Raw genomic sequence first — 21,317 nt, 5'->3', positions numbered from 1 at the left:
TATGGTTTTTGTTCATTTACAACCCTCTGAATATGTTTTTCAGTGGTGATGACATTTCTCCCCAGATTTATTGAGGTACCACTTAGTGTAAAACAAACTCCTGAGGCCCAAGCAGCACAAAGCTTCCCTCAAGAGAAGGCACAGGGTCCAAGTGGATGCTCATTACTAATAATACCTGTCGTGTTGTCTGGGCATTGCCTGTAGGACTGGCCTCTGGAGAGGTACAGTCATCATGAGTTAAAAATTTGCCATTCAGGGAGGAGTCAAGATGGCGGAGAAGTAGCAGCCTGAGACTACATCAGGTAGCAGGAGATCAGGTCGATAGCTTATCTAAACATTGCAAACACCTACAAATCCAACGGGAGAGCGAAGAGAAGAAGAACAGCAACTCTAGAAACAGAAAATCAATCACTTTCTTTTTTTTTTTTTTTTTTTTTTTTACCTTTCACAAGAGACGTTTTATTGGTTTTCCAAAAAGCAGTTAGTATTTTAAGGTACAGTTTATAAACAGAACAATCATATTTTGATTTTTACCAATACAAAAATGCTAATTTTCTTTCAAACCAGTTATTGTACTGGGAGATTTTAGTCAAATCCAGTTCCTGACAACACTAGCTGTCACAATTGCAACAGTTTACACTTCGCCTGCACCTATCTTAACTGTTCCAGCTGCCACTGGTTATTAAGAGTTTCTTCCATCTAGTCTATTTTAGGTGAGGATTCTACTCAAAGAATACCTGTGGCCTCTCCTTCTCCTATTCCTTCTATGACTTCCTTTTCAGTTTACTATTTAATCAACCACTTTCTGAAAGAAGCTGTTTTTATCCCCTTTCTCCCCCCCACAATTTGGGGTCTCTTCTGATTTGGTTACAGCGCATTTTTCCGGGGTCTTTGCCATCCTTTTAGTAGTTTATTTGCTCCTTCATATCCTCTTATCTGGACAAAATGACAAGGCGGAAAAAATCACCACAAGCAAAAAAACAAGAGACAGTACCGAAGGCTAGGGACCTAATCAACACAGACATGAGTAATATGTCAGATCAAGAGTTTAGAATGACGATTCTGAACATTCTAGCTGGGCTCGAAAAAGGCATGGAAGATATTAGAGAAACCCTCTCTGGAGATATTAAAGCCCTTTCTGGAGAAATTAAAGAACTAAAATCTAACCAAGTTGAAATCAAAAAAGCTATTAATGAGGTGCAATCAAAAATGGAGGCTCTCACTGCTAGGATCAATGAGGCAGAAGAAAGAAATAGTGATATAAAAGACCAAATGACAGAGAATAAGGAAGCCGAGCAAAAGAGGGACAAACAGCTACTGGACCATGAGGGGAGAATTCGAGAGATAAGTGACACCATAAGACGAAACAACATTAGAATAATTGGGATTCCAGAAGAAGAAGAAACAGAGAGGGGAGCAGAAGGTCTATTGGAGAGAATCATTGGAGAGAGTTTCCCTAATATGGCAAAGGGAACAAGCATCAAAATCCAGGAGATGCAGAGAACCCCCCTCAAAGTCAACAAGAATAGGTCCACACCCCGTCACCTATTAGTAAAATTTACAAGTCTTAGTGACAAAGAGAAAATCCTGAAAGCAGCCCGAGAAAAGAAGTCTGTAACATACAATGGTAAAAATATTAGATTGGCGGTAGACTTATCCACAGAGACCTGGCAGGCCAGAAAGAGCTGGCATGATATATTCAGAGCACTCAACGAGAAAAACATGCAGCCAAGAATACTCTATCCAGCTAGGCTATCATTGAAAATAGAAGGAGAGATCAAAAGCTTCCAGGACAAACAAAAACTGAAAGAATTTGCAAACACCAAACCAGCTCTCCAGGAAATATTGAAAGGGGTCCTCTAAGCAAAGAGAGAGCCTAAAAGTAGTAGATCAGAAAGGTACAGAGACAATATACAGTAACAGTCACCTTACAGGCTAATAATGGCACTAAATTCATATCTCTCAATAGTTACCCTGAATGTTAATGGGCTAAATGCCCCAATCAAAAGACACAGGGTATCAGAATGGATAAAAAGACAAAACCCATCAGTATGTTGCCTACAAGAAACTCATTTTAGACGCGAAGACACCTCCAGATTTAAAGTGAGGGGGTGGAAAACAATTTACCATGCTAATGGGCATCAGAAGAAAGCTGGGGTGGCAATCCTTATATCAGATCAATTAGATTTCAAGCCAAAGACTATAATAAGAGATGAGGAAGGACACTACATCCTACTCAAAGGGTCTGTCCAACAAGAAGATCTAACCATTTTAAATATCTATGCCCCTTACGTGGGAGCAGCCAACTATATCAACCAGTTAATAACAAAATCAAAGAAACACATCAATAATAATACAATAATAGTAGGGGACTTGAACACTCCCCTCACTGAAATGGACAGATCATCCAAGCAAAAGATCAACAAGGAAATAAAGGCCTTAAATGACACACTGGACCAGATGGACATCACAGATATATTCAGAACATTTCATCCCAAAGGAACAGAATACACATTCTTCTCTAGTGCACATGGAACCTTCTCCAGAATAGATCACATCCTGGGTCACAAATCAGGTCTCAACCGGTATCAAAAGATTAGGATTATTCCCTGCATATTTTCAGACCACAATGCTCTGAAGCTAGAACTCAATCACAAGAGGAAAGCTGGAAAGAACCCAAATACATGGAGACTAAACAGCATCCTTCTAAAGAATGAATGGGTTAACCAGGAAATTAAAGAAGAATTGAAAAAATTCATGGAAACAAACGATAATGAAAACACAACAGTTCAAAATCTGTGGGACACAGCAAAGGCAGTCCTGAGAGGAAAATATATAGCGGTACAAGCCTTTCTCAAGAAACAAGAGAGGTATCAAGTACACAAGCTAACCCTACACATAAAGGAGCTGGAGAAAGAACAAGAAAGAAACCCTAAACCCAGCAGGAGAAGAGAAATCATAAAGATCAGAGCAGAAATCAATGAAATAGAAACCAAAAAAACAAGAGAAAAGATCAATGAAACTAGGAGCTGGTTCTTTGAAAGAATCAATAAGATTGATAAACCCCTGGCCAGACTCATCAAAAAGAAAAGAGAAAGGACCCAAATCAATAAAATCATGAATGAAAGAGGAGAGATCACAACTAACACCAAAGAAATACAGACAATTATAAGAACATACTATGAGCAACTCTACGCCAACAAATTGGACAATCTGGAAGAAATGGATGCATTCCTAGAGACATATAAACTACCACAACTCAACCAGGAAGAAATAGAAAACCTGAACAGGCCCATAACTAGTAAGGAGATTGAAACAGTCATCAAAAATCTCCAAACAAACAAAAGCCCAGGGCCAGACGGCTTCCTAGGGGAATTCTACCAAACATTTAAAGAAGAAGTAATTCCTATTCTCTTGAAACTGTTCCAAAAAATAGAAATGGAAGGAAAACTTCCAAACTCATTTTATGAGGCCAGCATCACCTTGATCCCAAAACCAGACAAGGATCCCACCAAAAAAGAGAACTACAGACCAATATCCTTGATGAACACAGACGCAAAAATTCTCGCCAAAATACTAGCCAATAGGATTCAACAGTACATTAAAAGGATTATTCACCACGATCAAGTGGGATTTATTCCAGGGCTGCAGGGTTGGTTCAACATCCGCAAATCAATCAATGTGATAGAACACATTAATAAAAGAAAGAACAAGAACCATATGATACTCTCAATAGATGCTGAAAAAGCATTTGACAAAGTACAGCATCCCTTCCTGATCAAAACTCTTCAAAGTGTGGGGATAGAGCGCACATACCTCAATATTATCAAGCCATCTATGAAAAACCCACCGCAAATATCATTCTCAATGGAGAAAAACTGAAAGCTTTTCCGTTAAGGTCAGGAACACGGCAGGGATGTCCATTATCACCACTGCTATTCAACATAGTACTAGAAGTCCTAGCCTCAGCAATCAGACAACAAAAAGAAATCAAAGGCATCCAAATTGGTAAAGAAGAAGTCAAACTATCACTCTTCGCAGATGATATGATACTATATGTGGAAAACCCAAAAGACTCCACTCCAAAACTGCTAGAACTTGTACAGGAATTCAGTAAAGTGTCAGGATATAAAATCAATGCACAGAAATCAGTTGCATTTCTGTACACCAACAACAAGACTGAAGAAAGAGAAATTAAGGAGTCAATCCCATTTACAATTGTACCCAAAACTATAAGATACCTAGGAATAAACCTAACCAAAGAGACTAAGAATCTATACACAGAAAATTTTAAAGTACTCATGAAAGAAATTGAGGAAGACACAAAGAAATGGAAAAATGTTCCATGCTCCTGGATTGGAAGAATAAATATTGTGAAAATGTCTATGCTACGTAAAGCAATCTACACATTTAATGCAATCCCTATCAAAATACCATCCATTTTTTTTCAAAGAAATGGAACAAATAATCCTAAAATTTATATGGAACCAGAAAAGACCTCGAATAGCCAAAGGAATATTGAAGAACAAAGCCAAAGTTGGTGGCATCACAATTCCGGACTTCAAGCTCTATTACAAAGCTGTCATCATCAAGACAGCATGGTACTGGCACAAAAACAGACCACATAGATCAGTGGAACAGAATAGAGAGCCCAGAAATCGACCCTCAACTCTATGGTCAACTCATCTTCGACAAAGCAGGAAAGAATGTCCAATGGAAAAAAGACAGCCTCTTCAATAAATGGTGCTGGGAAAATTGGACAGCCACATGCAGAAAAATGAAATTGGACCACTTCCTTACACCACACACGAAAATAGACTCCAAATGGATGAAGGACCTCAATGTGAGAAAGGAATCCATCAAAATCCTTGAGGAGAATGCAGGCAGCAACCTCTTCGACCTCAGCCGTAGCAACATCTTCCTAGGAACAACGGCAAAGGCAAGGGAAGCAAGGGTAAAAATGAACTCTTGGGATTTCATCAAGATCAAAAGCTTTTGCACAGCAAAGGAAACAGTTAACAAAACCAAAAGACAACTGAGAGAATGGGAGAAGATATTTGCAAATGACATATCAGATAAAGGGCTAGTATCCAAAATCTATAAGGAACTTAGCAAACTCAACACCCAAAGAACAAACAATCCAATCAAGAAATGGGCAGAGGGCATGAACACACATTTCTGCAAAGAAGACATCCAGATGGCCAACAGACACATGACAAAGTGCTCCACGTCACTCGGCATCAGGGAAATACAAATCAAAACCACAATGAGATATCACCTCACACCAGTCAGAATGGCTAAAATTAACAAGTCAGGAAATGAGAGATGCTGGCGAGCATGTGGAGGAAGGGGAACCGTCTTACACTGTTGGTGGGAATGCAAGCTGGTGCAACCACTCTGGAAAACAGCATGGAGGTTCCTCAAAATGTTGAAAATAGAACTACCCTATGACTCAGCAATTGCACTATTGGGTATTTACCCTAAAGATACAAACATAGTGATCCGAAGGGGCACGTGTACCCGAATGTTTATAGCAGCAATGTCTACAATAGCCAGACTATGGAAAAAACCTAGATGTCCATCAACAGATGAATGGATAAAGAAGATGTGGTATATATACACAATGGAATACTATGCAGCCATCAAAAGAAATGAAATCATGCCATTTGCGATGACGTGGATAGAACTAGAGCGTATCATGCTTAGTGAAATAAGTCAATCGGAGAAAGACAACTATCATATGATCTCCCTGATATGAGGACATGGAGAAGCAACATGGGGGTTAGGGGGATAGGAGAAGAATAAATGAAACAAGATGGGATTGGGAAGGAGACAAACCATAAATGACTCTTAATCTCACAAATAAACTGGGGGTTGCTGGGGGGAGGTGGGATTGGGAGAGGGGGAGCGGGCTATGGACATTGGGGAGGGGAGGCGAACCATAAGAGACTATGGACTCTGAAAAACAACCTGAGGGTTTTGAAGGTCAGGGGTGGGAGGTTGGGGCAACCTGAGGGTTTTGAAGGGTCAGGGGTGGGAGGTTGGGGGGAACAGGTGGTGGGTAATGGGGAGGGCACGTTTTGCATGGAGCACTGGGTGTTGTGCAAAAAGAATGAATAATGTTACACTGAAAAAATAAATAAAATGAAAAAAAAGAAAAAAAAATAAAAAAAGAAAAAAAATAGAAAAGAATATAAAAAAAAAAAATTTGCCATTCAACATTTGTAGGAGCTTTCACAGTGATGACCCCTTTCCAATGCTTAAGTTGTTCTTTAGATAAATTGAAAACAGAAGGAAAATAAATAGAGAACGAGATAAATAGAAGGAAAATGAAAACTTTCAGTCTCTTTCTCTGAAGTCAGAATTACCCTGGTCCTCAAACCAGGCAAAGATCCCATCAAAAGGAAGAATTTCAGACCAATATCCCTGATGAATGTGGACACCAAGATCGCCACAAGGTCCTAGCTAATAGGATCCAACAGTACATTAAAAGATTACCCTCCATGACTCGGTAGGATTGATCTCTGGTAGGCAAGAGTGGTTCAATATTCACAAATCAATCAATGTGAAAAAAAATCAGTAAGAGAAGACAGAACCACATGGTCCTCTCAATTCATGCAGAAAAAGCATTTATAAAAATACAGGATCAGCTCATGATTAAAAGACTTCAAAGTAAAGGGATAGAGGGAATATTCCTCAAATTCATCAATATATCAATGAAAAGCCCACAGTGAAAGTGATCCTCCATGGGGAAAATTTAACAGTCTTCCCTTTGAGATCAGGAACACGCAAAAAATGCCCAGTCTCGGCACTGTTTTCCAACATAGTACTAGAGTCATAGAAAGAGCAATCAGAAAACAAAAAGAAATATACTCAGTTTGGGGAAGACAAGGTCAAACTCTCTCTATTCACAGACGACATGATACTTTATATGGAAAACCCAAAAGACTCCATCCCCAAACTACTAGAACTCATGTAACAATTCAGTAATGTGACAGAATACAAATCAATGTACAGAAATCAGTTGCTTTCTTATACACTATCTATGAAAATATAGAAAGGGAAATTAAAGAATTGATTCCAATTACTATAGCACCAAGAACCACAAAATAACTTGGAATAAAATTAACAAAAGAGGTACAGGATCTGTAGTTAAGGACCTAGAGAACACTCATGAAAAAAATTAAAAAAGACACCAGAAGATGTAAAAGCATCCCATGCTCATGGATTAGAAGAATAAACTTCATTAAAATGTCTTTACTACACAGAGTAATGAATACTTCAAATCAATCCAAGTCAGAATTCCACTAGCATCTACAAAGCGCTGGGACAAACAATCCTAAAATTTGTATAGAACCAGAAAATACCCCAAATTTCTAAGGAAATTTTCAAAAAGAAAAACAAAACCGGGGGAATCACATTGCGTGTTTTCAAGTTTTGTTACAAAGCTGTGATTACCAAAAAAGCATCGTACTGGCCCCAAAACAGTCACATAGACAAGTGGAAGAGAGGAGAGAGCCCAGATATGGACCCAAAACTCTATGGTCAAATATTCCTCAACAAAGCTGGAAAAAATATACAATGGAAAAAAAGACAGTCTCTTCAATAAAGTACAGCTATATATAGAAGAATGAACATTGACCATCCTCTTACACCATACACAAAGCTAAACTCGAAATGGATAAAAGACCTCAATGTGAGGCATTGGAATCCTAGAGGAGAACATAGGCGGTAACCTCTTCGACATCAGCCACCGCAACTTCTTTCAAGATATGTCTCCAAGGAAATAAAAGTGAAATTGAACTTTTGGGACTTCATCAAGATCAAAAGCTTCTGCACAGCAAAGGAAACAGTCAACAAACCAAAGAGGCAACCCACAGAATGGGAGAAGATATACACAAATGTCAATACAGGCAAAGGGTTGACATCCAGGTTCTACAAAGAACTTCTCAAACTCAACACACAAAAAACAGATAATCCTGTCAAAAAAATGGGCAGAAGACATGAACAGACCATTCTCCAATGAAGACATACAAATGGCTATCAGACACATGAAAAAATGTTCATCATCACTAGCCATCAGGGAGACTCAAATCAAAACCACATTGAGATACCACCTCACACCAGTTAGAATGGCCAAAATAACAAGACAGGAAACAACGTCTATTGGAGAGGATGTGGAGACAGGGGAATCATTTTACACTGTTGGTGGGAATGCAAGTTGGTGAGACCGCCTTGGAAAACAATGTGGAGATTCCTTATGAAATTAAAAACAGAGCTTCCCTAAGATCCTGCAATTGCAGTACTGGGTATTTACCCCAAAGATTCAGATGTAGTGAAAAGAAGGGCCATCTGTATATCAATGTCCATAACAGCATGGCCACAGTCACCAGACTGTGGAAAGAGCGAAGAAGCCCTTCAACAGATAATGGATAAAGAAGATATGGTCCATATATACAATGGAATATTATGCAGCCATCATAAGGGATGATTACCTAACTTTTTTTATCAATGTGGAGGGCTGGAGGAGATTATACTGAGGGAAAAAAATTCAAGCAGAGAGAGTCAATTATTATATAGCTTCACTTATTTGTGCTGCATAGGAAATTACATGGAGGACATTAGTAGAAGGAAAGAAAAAGTGAATTGGGGGAAATTGGAAGAGGAGATGAAGCATGAGAGACTGTGACTCTGAGAAACAAACTGAGGGTTTTGGAGGGGCAGGGATGGGGCATACATGAACCTGGTGGTGGGTATTAAGGAGGGCATGTATTGCATGGAGCACTGAGTATGGTTCATAAATAATTAAACCTGGAACTCGCAAAAAATTAAATTAAATTTTAAAAATAATAATTTATTTACTTATAGGAATCTTAATAAAATATGAAGAGTTTATTTAAAATGTAATAATAATGCTACTTTATATCTTTATGAGATCTAAAGCAAAACATCCATGGCCTACATTCTTGTATAGATAAAAAATTACCTCTTTTATCACCAGGATCTGTAGTTAAGGACCTAGAGAACACTCATGTTCTCTAAGAACTAAGAACTAAGGAACTAAACTTCCTAGATTTCTACTCTACTGAAAGTTACTTCAGATTTCCTTCAGCAGAAAAGTAATGTATGTACAAGGACAGTAGTAGAATATTTGTGAGAAGAGTTTCCATTGTAGCTTTTTTTCTATAGTGTCCTTTTACCACAGAGGATCTAGGAGATGAGACACTGAGAACCCAGAGTGATTCGAATTGCTTCTCAGATGTTAGTCAAAATGAAATCTTAAATATCCTTTCAGAGCAAATGTAGGTCAATAACTTCATAAATCATACCTGAATAATATCAAGTTAAAATATTTTAGGGACACCTGAGGGGCTCAGTCATTATGTTTCTGCCTTTGGCTCAGGTCATGATCCCAGGGTCCTGGGATCAAACCCCTCATTGTGCTCCCTCCTCAGTGGGAAACCTGCTTCTCCCTCTCCTACTCCTGTTCGTATTCCTTCTATGGAAATCTCTCTCTGCCCAATAAATAAATTTTTATATGTATATGTATATCTATATATCTATATGTATACGGGTATATATGTGTGTATGTATATATATATACACATATATATAGTATATATACTATATATGTGTGTGTGTGTGCGTATACATACTTGTCACTGTTCCAAAAATTTTTCATGGATGTGTCAAATTTAAAACAATGTCAAATAGAGCTTCCTTATTACCCTGCAATTGCACTACTGGGTATTTACTCCAAAGATGCAGATGTAGTGAAAAGAAGGACTACACATACCCCTATATTAATAGCAGCAATGGCCATAGTCATCAAACTGTGGAAAGAGCCAAAATGCCGTTTAATGGATGAATGGAAAAGGAAGATAAGGTCTTTATACACTATAGAGTATTATGCCTGCATCAGAAAGGATGAATACTCAACTTTTGTATCAACATGAACGGGACTGGAAGAGATTATGCTAAGCGAAATAAGTCAAGCAGAGATAGTCAATTGTCATATGGTTTCCTTTATTTGTGGACCATAAGGAATAACATGGAGGACATGGGGAGATGGAGAGGAGAAAGGAGTTGGGGGAAAATCAAGGGGGTGATGGACCATGAGAGACTGTGGACTCTGAAAAGCAATCTGATGGTTTTGGAGGGGCAGGGGTGGGGCGTTGGGTAAGACATGTGGTGGGTATTATGGAGGGGATGCATTGCATGGAGGACGGGTGTGGTGCATATGCAATGAATTCTGGAACACTGAAAAGTAATTTTAAAAAAATTAAAGGAGATACAAGACTCTATATGAGGACTGTGCCTGGGTGAAACCAGAGCAATTTTCCCCGGGGGTGAGTAGGGTGTCCAGGTCCACGCAGATATCTGTAATGGGCTAGGTTGGGGCCCTTTCACTCAGGAAGCATTCAGGAAGTCCCACTCATCACAGGCGATCCTCTAGGAGCTCACTACGAACCCTGCACAGAAGAGATAGCAGCCCAGGGCTCGAGACTAATTAGAGGACAGTGACACTAGACATGATGAGAGGTAACATCCACATGACATTTTATGTGATGACCCCTGGCTTCCACTAGATATGGGTGCATTTTCTCCAGGTATGATGAGGTCGGCAGAGCCCAGGAATAGCAGAATATGTGAGTGAGCTTTGGCTGATGCATGAGGGCCTTCTCTCATCCCAAGGGACTCTCGGACCTTCATCCCACACATCTGTGATTCCTCCTTAAAGGAGAAGTTCTGAGAGTTCCTTCTGGAGAAAGGAAGGGTCCCAGGGGAACTGTGGATGTGGGCAACATTACAGAGCAGAGGTGCTAGAGGACAGATTTAGTCCCTAAGGGAGTCATTCCACACCCAGCTCCAACCCTCCCAGTCCTGACTCAACACCAATGCAGGGACCCAGAACAGAGTGTGTAGTAAACATCACACATAGCAATCTGTTGGAACCTGGACACTGGGTGCCCAGAGGGTGCTCAGAAGACCCAGTGAGAGCTCAGGCACCAGACATTCCACACCCTGTGGGAGAATAGTGTCAGTGGAAGGAGACCCACTCGTGGCAACTAGTGAAAGAGGCAGGATAAGGGCAGAGGAGGTAACATTTGAGGTACTGGGGGTTCCTGAAAGGCCTAAGTAGAGACAGAGTCCCTTAGTTCCCTCCTTGGTTGGGTCTTCACAGCACAGTGGCATGTGCAGCGAAGGTAATTAAGGGACCAGACACCACCCGTCCCTGGGAACATGCAGTTGAATTCTGTGGCAAGTGGATAAGGAGACAGATTGAGGAGTGTGTCCAGCTCCCCTAAGAAGGACAGAAATGCTCACAGTATTGATCAGCACTCACACTCATAGTGCCTTTTGCGCCCGGTCTTCTATGATGAGACTTGTCTCAGGCAGGACTGCCAGATCACAGGTGGACAAAGACTAGGACTGGTCTCTGACAGGAGCTGGAAGCCCAGAGTCCCAGGTTCCCACTGGGGTTCTCTGGAATATTGGTTTGGGAGGGTGCCCTGTCTTCTGACTCTTCAGACTAACAGTCTCTTCCCAGGGCCATCTCCTCCATCTTGAACACATGGCTAGAACAATAGCCCAAGGATTTTGTCCAGCCCCCAGAATTTCCCAGGCTGAACATGCTGCTGGTATATTCAGCATGGGGCTCAATATGCCAGGCTCAGATTTGGATCACCATACCCAGCTTCTTTTCTCACACCTTCAAAAGCTTGAGCCCACAGAGACAGAGTCTGGGAGTGAGAAGGGCTGGACGCACTGATATGGTCCTGTGGAGGGTGCTGAGTGGGCCACACTGACCAAGCCTAGAGTACACTTGAGCCGAGAGGAGTGAGTAGTCTCAGATTCCTCTCCCCATGGTCTTTAGTCAGGGAGACCTCCCAGGTATTGCTTCCTGGACACAGAAGACATTGAGTGCTGGGAAAAGTTTCCTTTTTTAAGATGGACATGGGAAGTCAATCATGCTGATGATACTTTCTTTTTAAGGAGCTACAGCACTAGGCCCAGAGAAAGATCCTGAACTACCTCAGGAACTCACTCCACTGTGGCACCCACTGTATCTTCGGACACAAAGCTGGAACACCCTATCCCTGGTGCTGGAGCTCACCCCTCAGCAAGAGCAGTGGCACCACCTCCCCTGTTGGGGCCCATACAGGGTGTGGTCAGGGCTCTAATGGACTCTCCTGAGATAGAAGAACTATCAGCCCCTTTACCTGACTGGAAGGTCCAGCAGGATTCTGCCCATGTTCCTTTTTGGTTCCTAGGGGCTCAAGTCAGCACTTGTCTCAGTGGAATAACCAGACTCAGCCCCCAAGGAGCAGCTCATGCTGGCTGGAACCTCAAGTATAGGTTTCCTTGCCCTCTTAGTAATTTTTGTGTTTTTTATACACTTGTAAAATGGCTGAAAAGATTTTGTTCATTAAATAAAGTATTATTAGAGTTTCCTTAAAACTTTACTCTGATCCTTTTCAATGGTATAGTGAGGTGACTTTAAGTACCTTAAGAGTGTTGCACAACTAATTACTTGTAGAACATTTCCATCCCAGAGAAACCTGTGCGACTTATCACTCACTGCTCACTACCACAACCCAGTCCCTGCAACCACTGCGCTTCTCTCTGTCTCTGGTACTATACCTCATCTGGGATTTTCATGTGATTTGAATCCTACAATAAGGACTTCTCTGTCTGGCTACAGAATATAAGAAAGATACATAATTTTTTTCATTGTTTTATAAAAGTAACATTTTATTACAAAAGAAAGTTCCTGAAAGAACTATCATCATGGGAAATCCCAAAACAAGCTACTCTCATTATCTGGGGTAGTGTTCCCTTTCATAACAATATCTTAGATGGTGGAAATGGGGGGGGGATTCTGGGTCCATGAGACAACTTTAAATTCTTTCATTATCCTGCATAGGCCATGTTTAATCTATTTTAGAAGGCAATTTATTAAAAAAATTATTATCACATCGTAAATCTTCCCAATTATTACTACCAAGTCAGGTAATAGAGTAAATAGTTCTTCAGTTTTAAGCCAGAAGGTGTTTATGTAGTAAAATAATGAATTAAATATGACAAAAAGAAAACAGGTTCCTTCTCCAAGAAATGATCACCTGTAATGGATTTTGTCCCAATTCCAATGATTTTCCCTCTGGTTTGTGTGAGTGTGTGTGTGTGTGTGTGTGTGTGTGTGTGTGTGTGTGTGTGTTATGCTGTGGGGCGAAGGTAGTGAAAGTTTTCGTTATGGGCTCTTCTACCTGATGTCCCCACAGTGGACAAGCACTGTCGTTGCTGTCCTCTGAGGCATTCTCAGTGACAGTTCCCAAATACCCATCATTGAACAACTGAGACATTTCCAATTATTTGACTCTCATCATTCAAATGATAAGTACGTCTGTGCCACAAATCTGTTTCTTTCTGTCTGATTCCTACAAGTTTCACCACTTGAATATTTTAATTCAGGGACATTCCCCCTTGTACTGACGGCGTCAGAGTTGCTTGACAATCAAAGGAGTGGCAAGGACCATGGTGGAGGGACTCTGGCCTCCTGAAAGACCACGTGAAGGAGCTCAGTCTCCAGTCTGAAGATCCACTCAGCACTGTCATGCGAGGAAATCTGTGGCAAAATGCCACCATAATTAGGGGAGTTATTTGGTAATTCAGCATAAGGGAATATAACTAAAGGATGTTGAAATAAGGAAGCAAACATCCATAATTATCAGCCTAGAACCTAGAGAAAATGACCAAAGAAGCACCTGGCCTCCTCAGTCAGTAGGGCAAGAGGTTCTTGATCTCAAGGTCATGAGTTTGATTCTTACATGGAACACAGAGTTGATGTAGGTAACAAAAGAAAACAACAGTACTTTCACATGACCCAAATCAATTGGGTGGGCAATAGAGCTGATTGGTGGTGGACTGGCTCCTCTCTCCTGTTCATTCAACATCTGGGCCCTGAACACGCAGGTGGTGCCATTCCTTATCAGGCAAACAATTTCTCCCTCTAGGAGCTCAGGGTTTAGAGGGGCAGATGCACAATCATGAACTGAAAATGTAAATGAAAGGAGCATTTGCTACATAACACAAGTTTATGGGACTAAAATGGGTCCTGAACTCCACCAGGGGAGGGATCCACCAAGGCTATGCTGAGATGACATTGAGAATTCCTGTGGCAGGGAAAGAAGGCGGCAATCCTGCAAAAAATCCACCTGTATTTAGCCCTACAGAGGTTACCACGGTGCAGAGGATCAGAAGCAGAATCTGATGTTCCCGGAGTGGGGGTTAGAAAGGAGGCCAGAGTGCTAGAAAGGAGGATGCTGAAGGGGGGAGCAGAAGAAAGGGAGGAAGGCCACGACCTGGGGCAGGTGGACGCTATCAGTGTCCTGCTCCTAGTGCTGTGTGACCACATTATCCCACACTCAGTTTCTTAACCAACAAACACTATCTCAAATTCTCTGAGGAGTCTTTAAGTACAGGAATCCAGGACTGCTTACCTAGGGGCTCCTGCCAGAGCCCCACAGTACTTTGGGGCTGTTGATAACATTAATTCAGGACCTGCTTCACTGAGAATCTGAGTTCACATAGGGGTGTTGGCAGGATTCAGTCTATCTCAAAAGGCCTGAATACTTCTGACATTTGTTGGTCCTCCTTGGTATGTTCTGGGCCCATGTGTGTACTATAAAAAGATTCAACATAGGGTCTTGTACTCCAGGGTGAGGATATGAGAGAGAACATGGGTCAGAGGCAGCACGGGGATAGGTAATGAGCTTTTAGAGCAAAATCTCAGATGGGGCTTTTGGGTCATGTGACCATGTTCTGTGGAATGGAAGGAATCATTCAGTCCAAACCACACTCCAAGGGACAGGGTTACACAAAGATGATTAAACAGGATACAAGATTTCAGGGAACTACTGGGAGGAGAAGGTAAAGACAGCTGCATGGTTAGTGCCTTGCCCAAAATCACAGACTGTTAAGAAGGCCAAAGTTGGCATCAACCCAACCATTTGTGAGTGTCCTCAAAATTGGGGGCTTGGATGCACCTAGGTCTCAGTGCAGGGCTCTGGAGAAAGTTGTGTTGAAGGCATCACCTACGGACATGTAGATGGTTTCAGGATAAGAGAGAGAATTGATATCATAGACAGGAGGCATTCCAGGAAGTTCTTGTCTGAGGGGGAGCCCAGATCATAGCAACACATTGTGTGGACCCCTATCCACATAACACCTATTAGGAAGGATTTAATAGGTCTCAGCACAGGATATGAAGTCTTTAATGGTAAGGGTGGATTCTGACCATCAAAGGCCAAAGGTCTAATCCTTTCTTTAGGGTTTTCTTTGAAAAATAGAAAGCCTACGGTCTTGGGAAATTATGGCTCACCCCTCTGTAGATGGGCATGGCATCTTCTCGGATGCCAGAATATGAGCACTGATGAACAGGTGTGTGCCCACACAAGTGATTATGCATGCACACGATCTCTCTCTCTCTCTCTCTCTCTCTCTCTCTCTCTCTCTCACACACACACACACACACACACTTTCACACACCATTAGGGACTGTAGGGTGGGATCTGACGAGAAGCAGACTCAGAGAAATTGAGAAGAGGAGGAAAATGTGCTTGAAGGTATTTACTACATGTGACACCATTCCTCCAATATCAGAGATATTATTCCACACATGCCTGTGGACATGTGGAGGAAGTCCATGCTACAATCATCTGTATTGTATATACAAGATACAGACCGCCCCGGACAGGCATAATAGCTTATCCAGAGTCACAAACAGGTAAGAGTGGAGATTTGTGTCTGAAGCCAGGTGGGGCCCTTGCTGCACTCAGTCCTTCCTTGGGGGCCTGTGGAGATGTGTGTGTTGGAGTCACTGTGTACAGATGTGGCCTTGCATGCACAAAGGAGATGGGCATACAACAGTCCTGAACACTATTTGTGTAGGTGATAATCCACGGTGGAACTGGGTAGGTTATTTCAGGCAGTTTAGTCACTTCCTTCACTGAAGATCCCAATAGAATTTGGAACACTGCAACCAGGCTCCCACATTCTAGTGTAGTTCACTACTAGAGTTACTTGGCTGGAGACATCTGATACAGAAAGTTGTACTCTTGCTGTCTGCCAACACGATGGGGCTCTGGCTTCCAGAATCCCCAGGAGAATGGCTTTTTCACACGCTGCAAACATTGATGCCAACTTCACCACCAATGCATCAGGTTCCATTAGGCATTACGAGAGCAGGGCTCGGTATGGATGCCTGAAAAACTAATATAGTGTTAGTATAAGGGCCTAGGGGCATGGAAGATCAATATGCTCCTTTTTTGCCAGCTGCATGGGTGTCTGTCTGGAGGTAGGACACAGGTTGAGGGACAGAATTTTATTAGTCTCCAGTGCTGGCTTTCATAAATTGGAGTGGCTTGGGGTTTCTTGAATTTGTCTCATAATCTTGGGGTTCCATGCAGATATATAGGGACTGTTTTCCTTCTTGAAACATACTCTGACTCCAGTGTTCCCTATCTGGAGGGTTTGTGGACCAGGACTCTGAGGAAAGAAGTATGAAATACCAAGCTAACGCTAGGTTTAGGGCCTAGGGCATGGCAGGCCCAATCTACAGATGCTGAGGCAAACTCCCCGGGATCTGAGTTTAAGGCAAGTTTGAGGGGGTCACTCAAGCTGGAGAATGTGTCCTTGAGAACCATCGATTTTTTGCGTAGCTTCATGTGTTCATGGAGTTTTCAAAAACTTTTTGTTTTTGTTTTTTTTTGCACAGTTCCAAAGTTTCGTTTATTCTGGGGTATAGATGTTTTCCTGTTTTATGGTTCAGCGGTCCCCCATATGGAGGGATACTAGAGCAGGGATCGGGTATTGATTCCTAAAAACCCAACTTAGGGTTTGGGTTAGGGACTAGGGTCATGTCAGGTCTGATCTGTTGTGTCTGGGGCCAGATACGTGGATGGCTGGTTTTAGGTCAGGGCTCAGGCTGAGGGACAGAATGTGCATTAGTGTTCTGACTCAGGTTCCGAAATTGGGGGTGTCCTCTTTGGCCATACAGGATTCTCATAATCTGGGGTGTTTTCAGCTCCCCAGTGCACCGTTTCTGCTGATGGGCAGGCAGAGTACTGTGCTGTCATTCCAGAAGTCTCTATCTGGAGGGCTTATGGGCCAGGACTCTTGGGATGGAAGTCTAAAAATACAAGCTAGTGTTAGGGTTAGGGCCTAGGGCATGGCCAGGGAGATCTACAGATGCAGAGGCAAGCTCCATGGGATGTAAATTTAGGGTCCGTGCCAGTCATTGGCTGAGGCTGAACTTTGTGTCCATGCATTCCACCAAATATTGGAGAAGCCTCATGTGGCCAGGGAGGTTACTACCACCCTGCTGGTTTTGTGCAGCTCCAATTAGCAAGATTTATTTTACAGGACAGGAGGAGTCCAGTTTTATGGCTCAGGTGTCCACCATAAGTAGGGATTTATGAACAGTGTTCTGGGTATGGATAACTTACAACCCAACTTAGGGTTAGGTTAGGGCCTAGAGGCATGGCAGATCTCATCTTCTGGCTCTGGGACCAGCTGTCCTGGTGGCTGATTGGAGAATGGGACTCAGGTTGTCAGACTGTGATTTAGTGTCCAAAGTAGCATACCAAATTGGGGATTTGGATTACGTGTCCATAATCTTGGGGTTTTGTGCAGCTCCATAGGGCACAGTTTCCTTCTGGGGGGCAGGCCGAGACATATTTTGTGGTTCCTGAGTTCTCTATCTGGAGTACTTGTGGGCCTGGACTCTTGCGATGGAAGTCTGAAAACCCAAGATAGGGTTAAGGTAGTCTGAACTCTTGCGACGGTAGTCTGAAAACCCAAGATAGGCCTAGGACATGGTTGGCTCGACCTGCAGACTCTGAGGAAGGGTCCATGGATTGTGAATTTAGGGTGAGTGTCAGGGGTTCATTCAAGCTAGACTTTGTGTCCAAGATTTCTTCCAAATGGGGGGGGGTGGCCTCATGTGCCCATGGAGGTTACTACAGCCATGGTGATTTTGTGCAGCTCCAATTAGGAAGGTTTTATTCTGAGGGACAGGTGGAGTCCTATATTATGGCTCAAGGGTCACCCATATAGAGGGATTTGAGCCAAGGTTCTGGGTATGAATTCCTGCAAACCCAATCTAGGGTTAGGATTAGGGCCTAGGGCATGGCATGCCTTATTAGCTGTCTCTGGGGGGAGCTACCTTGGGGAATGAATTGTAAACGCAGCTCAGGATGAGGTTCACAAATTGGCCTGTGTCTAGTGAGCCCTCTGGAATTGGGGGTGGCCTGGGCCATGCAGATGTCTCTTACCCTGAGAATTTTACACAGCTCCAAACCACAGGAATTCCTTTAGGAAGGCAGGAGAAGTCCTGTTTTCTGGATCAGTTATCTCCCATATGGAAGGATTTAAAGTAGACCACTGGGGACAGATATCTGAAAACACATCTAGGGTTACAATTTGGGACTGGGGCATAGTAGGTCTGATCTGCTGGCTCTTGGGCTACCTACGTGGGTGACAGAATGGATGTCCTGTCTCAGGGTGAGTGAGAGAATGTGCATTAGCGTCCAGGGAGGGCTTCTCAAATGGGGGTGGCTTCAGAGGCCATGCATGTTTCTCCTAATCTGTGGGGTTTTGTACAGCACCATAAGGTATGGCTTTGTTCTGGAGGGCAGGGAGAGTCCTGAAGTATGGCTCCTGAATCCCCAGTCTGGAAGGCTTGTGCACTAGGACTCTGGGGAAAGAAGTCTTAACACTCAAGCTAGGGTTTGGGAAACGCTGTAGGGCATGGCAGGCCGGATCTGCAGATGCTTAGTTGAGCTCCTTAGAATCTGAGTCTAGGGCCAATGTCAGGTATTCTCTCAAACTAAAATTTTTGACCACTAAGGGAAAGAGTAGATGGCGGGGAAGTAGGAGGAGGCGCCGTTTTAGCCTGTACATTAAAGTGAGCTGATTACCTACCAAAGAACTCTGATCACCCAGAAAATCAGCCTGAGATCAGAATTGTACACATCTGGATCTCTACAGGGGCAGAAGATGCCAGTGGGCAAGTAAAATGGAGTTGGAACATCGGACTGATATTGGAAGATAAACAAAAGGGGGAGGGAGCCACCAGAGGCAACCAATTGGAAAGTAATACACCAATACGAGAGTGCTCTGCCTCTGGGGAGCAGCATTAACTTGGAGTCTGGTTGAAAGCACTCAAAAATGAGCAAAGGATCACGGGGGGATATTGTGGGAATTGGGGCGGTTAGGGGCATGGACTTATGTCCCAGGACCCAGGACAGCCTCCCCTGGTGCCAAGCCAGAGAGAGTGCGGCAGAGAAACCAGGTCTTTGTCCCTGAGCCACCAGCAAGCCCAAGAAAGCATGGGGTCTGGCTCCAGTGAGGAGCTGAGAGCTTTGCCAGATGGCAGAATGCCAGACCCTGCTATCAGAGACGGAGACGAGTGCACCTCACACCCTCCTTTGAGAGAGGTGCGGGCAGGCACCAGCCTGGGGCTCTTAGACCCGTGCCCAGCGATAAGAGCCTGAGACATGCAAGCCCCTGGGAGAGGTGCACACAGGCGCCAGCTTTGAGCTCTGGGACCCAGAGAGACCAGGCACTCCCAGCCTGGGCCAGTGGGAAAATATCAGTGTGCGATCACTGCTTGGAACCTCTCTGGTGGTCTGGAGCTGCCCAGATGGCTGCCGCTGCCATGGTTTTAGATACAAGCAGGGATCCTGCATTCATAGTGACCACAACCCAGAACCTGCTCTGCCAGAGGCCAAGGAGGAATTAAGGCACTCTCCAGCACCCACACGGGAGCAGGCTGAGGCTTCTATCTGAGAGGGAAGTCGGGGTACAGTTTTCTTTCCTCTAAACCTCCAAAACCCATCAAAAGCTGTCAAGGTGAGAGAAAACAGATGAACAAACATAAAAACGTCCAGAGAACAAAAGCCTGAATGAAAATCTTAAAAAAAAAAAAAAAAACTGTTTCCTCAGAGCCCACCCCTTGAGGGGAGTGAGAGGACTTAGCTCAGGGAACATCATTGAATGAAAACCCACGTGGCAGGCCCCTCCCCCAGAAAACCAACCAGAAAGGAAAAAAAAAAAAAAGGACAACAAGAGAACAACCACCACTACTTCATAGATAAAACTTTTATTTTTAACTCGTTACCACTATTCTGGTTCATTTTTTTAATATGTATAGATAATATTTTAACCTATTCACCATCAAAGTGAGATGTCCAGTACATTAAATTCTATAATAACCTTCTAACTTGAACTTTTTGATACATACACCCATGATTTTCTTTTGTTTTTCTGTTTTTTCACTTTTTAAATTTTAGTTTAGTTTAGTCTGGTTTATTATTTTTTTATTTTTATTTTTATTTTTACTGTCTAATATTTATATAGAGTTAATCACCAAGGTAATCCCCTTTCCCCAATCAATGCTACCCCTGTAGGTAAACCAATTTTTAATCCCCCTTTATCTTAGGAAATTTGAGTCCCTTAACAAAGATATCAAGATATATCCAGGAAGAATCCAAATAAGCTTCCTCGCTCATACTGAGAAGTTATAAGCACTCTCTCATCTTTTACTTCTGCCACTGTTTCTGTGTATTTGTGTTTGTCCTGATAGTATATAAATCTTATAGTTGGGGTTCTTTCAGTCGAGGTTATTCCTTGCTTTACTTATATATATATACATATATTTTTTTCTTGTCATATACTTTTTTAGATTTTTTTTATTTTTTATTTTTATAAACATATATTTTATGTTTATACAATATATAATATAATTTAAATCAATTAATTAATCAAATTAATTAATTAAATTATCTAATTGATTTAATTAATTAAATAATTAATATAATTTAAACGTATATGTTTAAAAATTTAAAAATTAAAAAAAAATAAAAAAATTATATGACAAGAGAAATATCTTTTTATCCCCAGGGGTGCAGGTCTGTGAATTGCCAGGTTTACACACTTCACAGCACTCACCATAGCACATACCCTCCCCAATGTCCATAACCCCACTCCTCCTCTCCTAACCCCCCTCTGCCCAGCAACACTCTGTTTTTTGAGATTAAGAGTCACTTATCCATTGTCTCCCTTCTTATCATATACTTTTATCAGTCTATTTTTTTGTCTGTTTTTGTTTGTATACTTCAAAAATCTTACCTTGGGGCCCATTTGGGCTGCGCCTTCTCTTTTATCTTCCCCTTTTTTCCTGTATCTTTCTCTCCCTCTCTTTTTTTTTCCTTTTCTTTTAGTATTTCTTTCATTTGGGTGAGGATTCCTGAATG

The sequence above is a fragment of the Meles meles genome, chromosome Y (assembly GCF_922984935.1).
Source record: "Meles meles chromosome Y, mMelMel3.1 paternal haplotype, whole genome shotgun sequence".
Classification (NCBI taxonomy): domain Eukaryota; kingdom Metazoa; phylum Chordata; class Mammalia; order Carnivora; family Mustelidae; genus Meles; species Meles meles.
The sequence above is the reverse complement of the archived record's forward strand: the minus strand, read 5'-3'. Positions refer to the sequence as shown.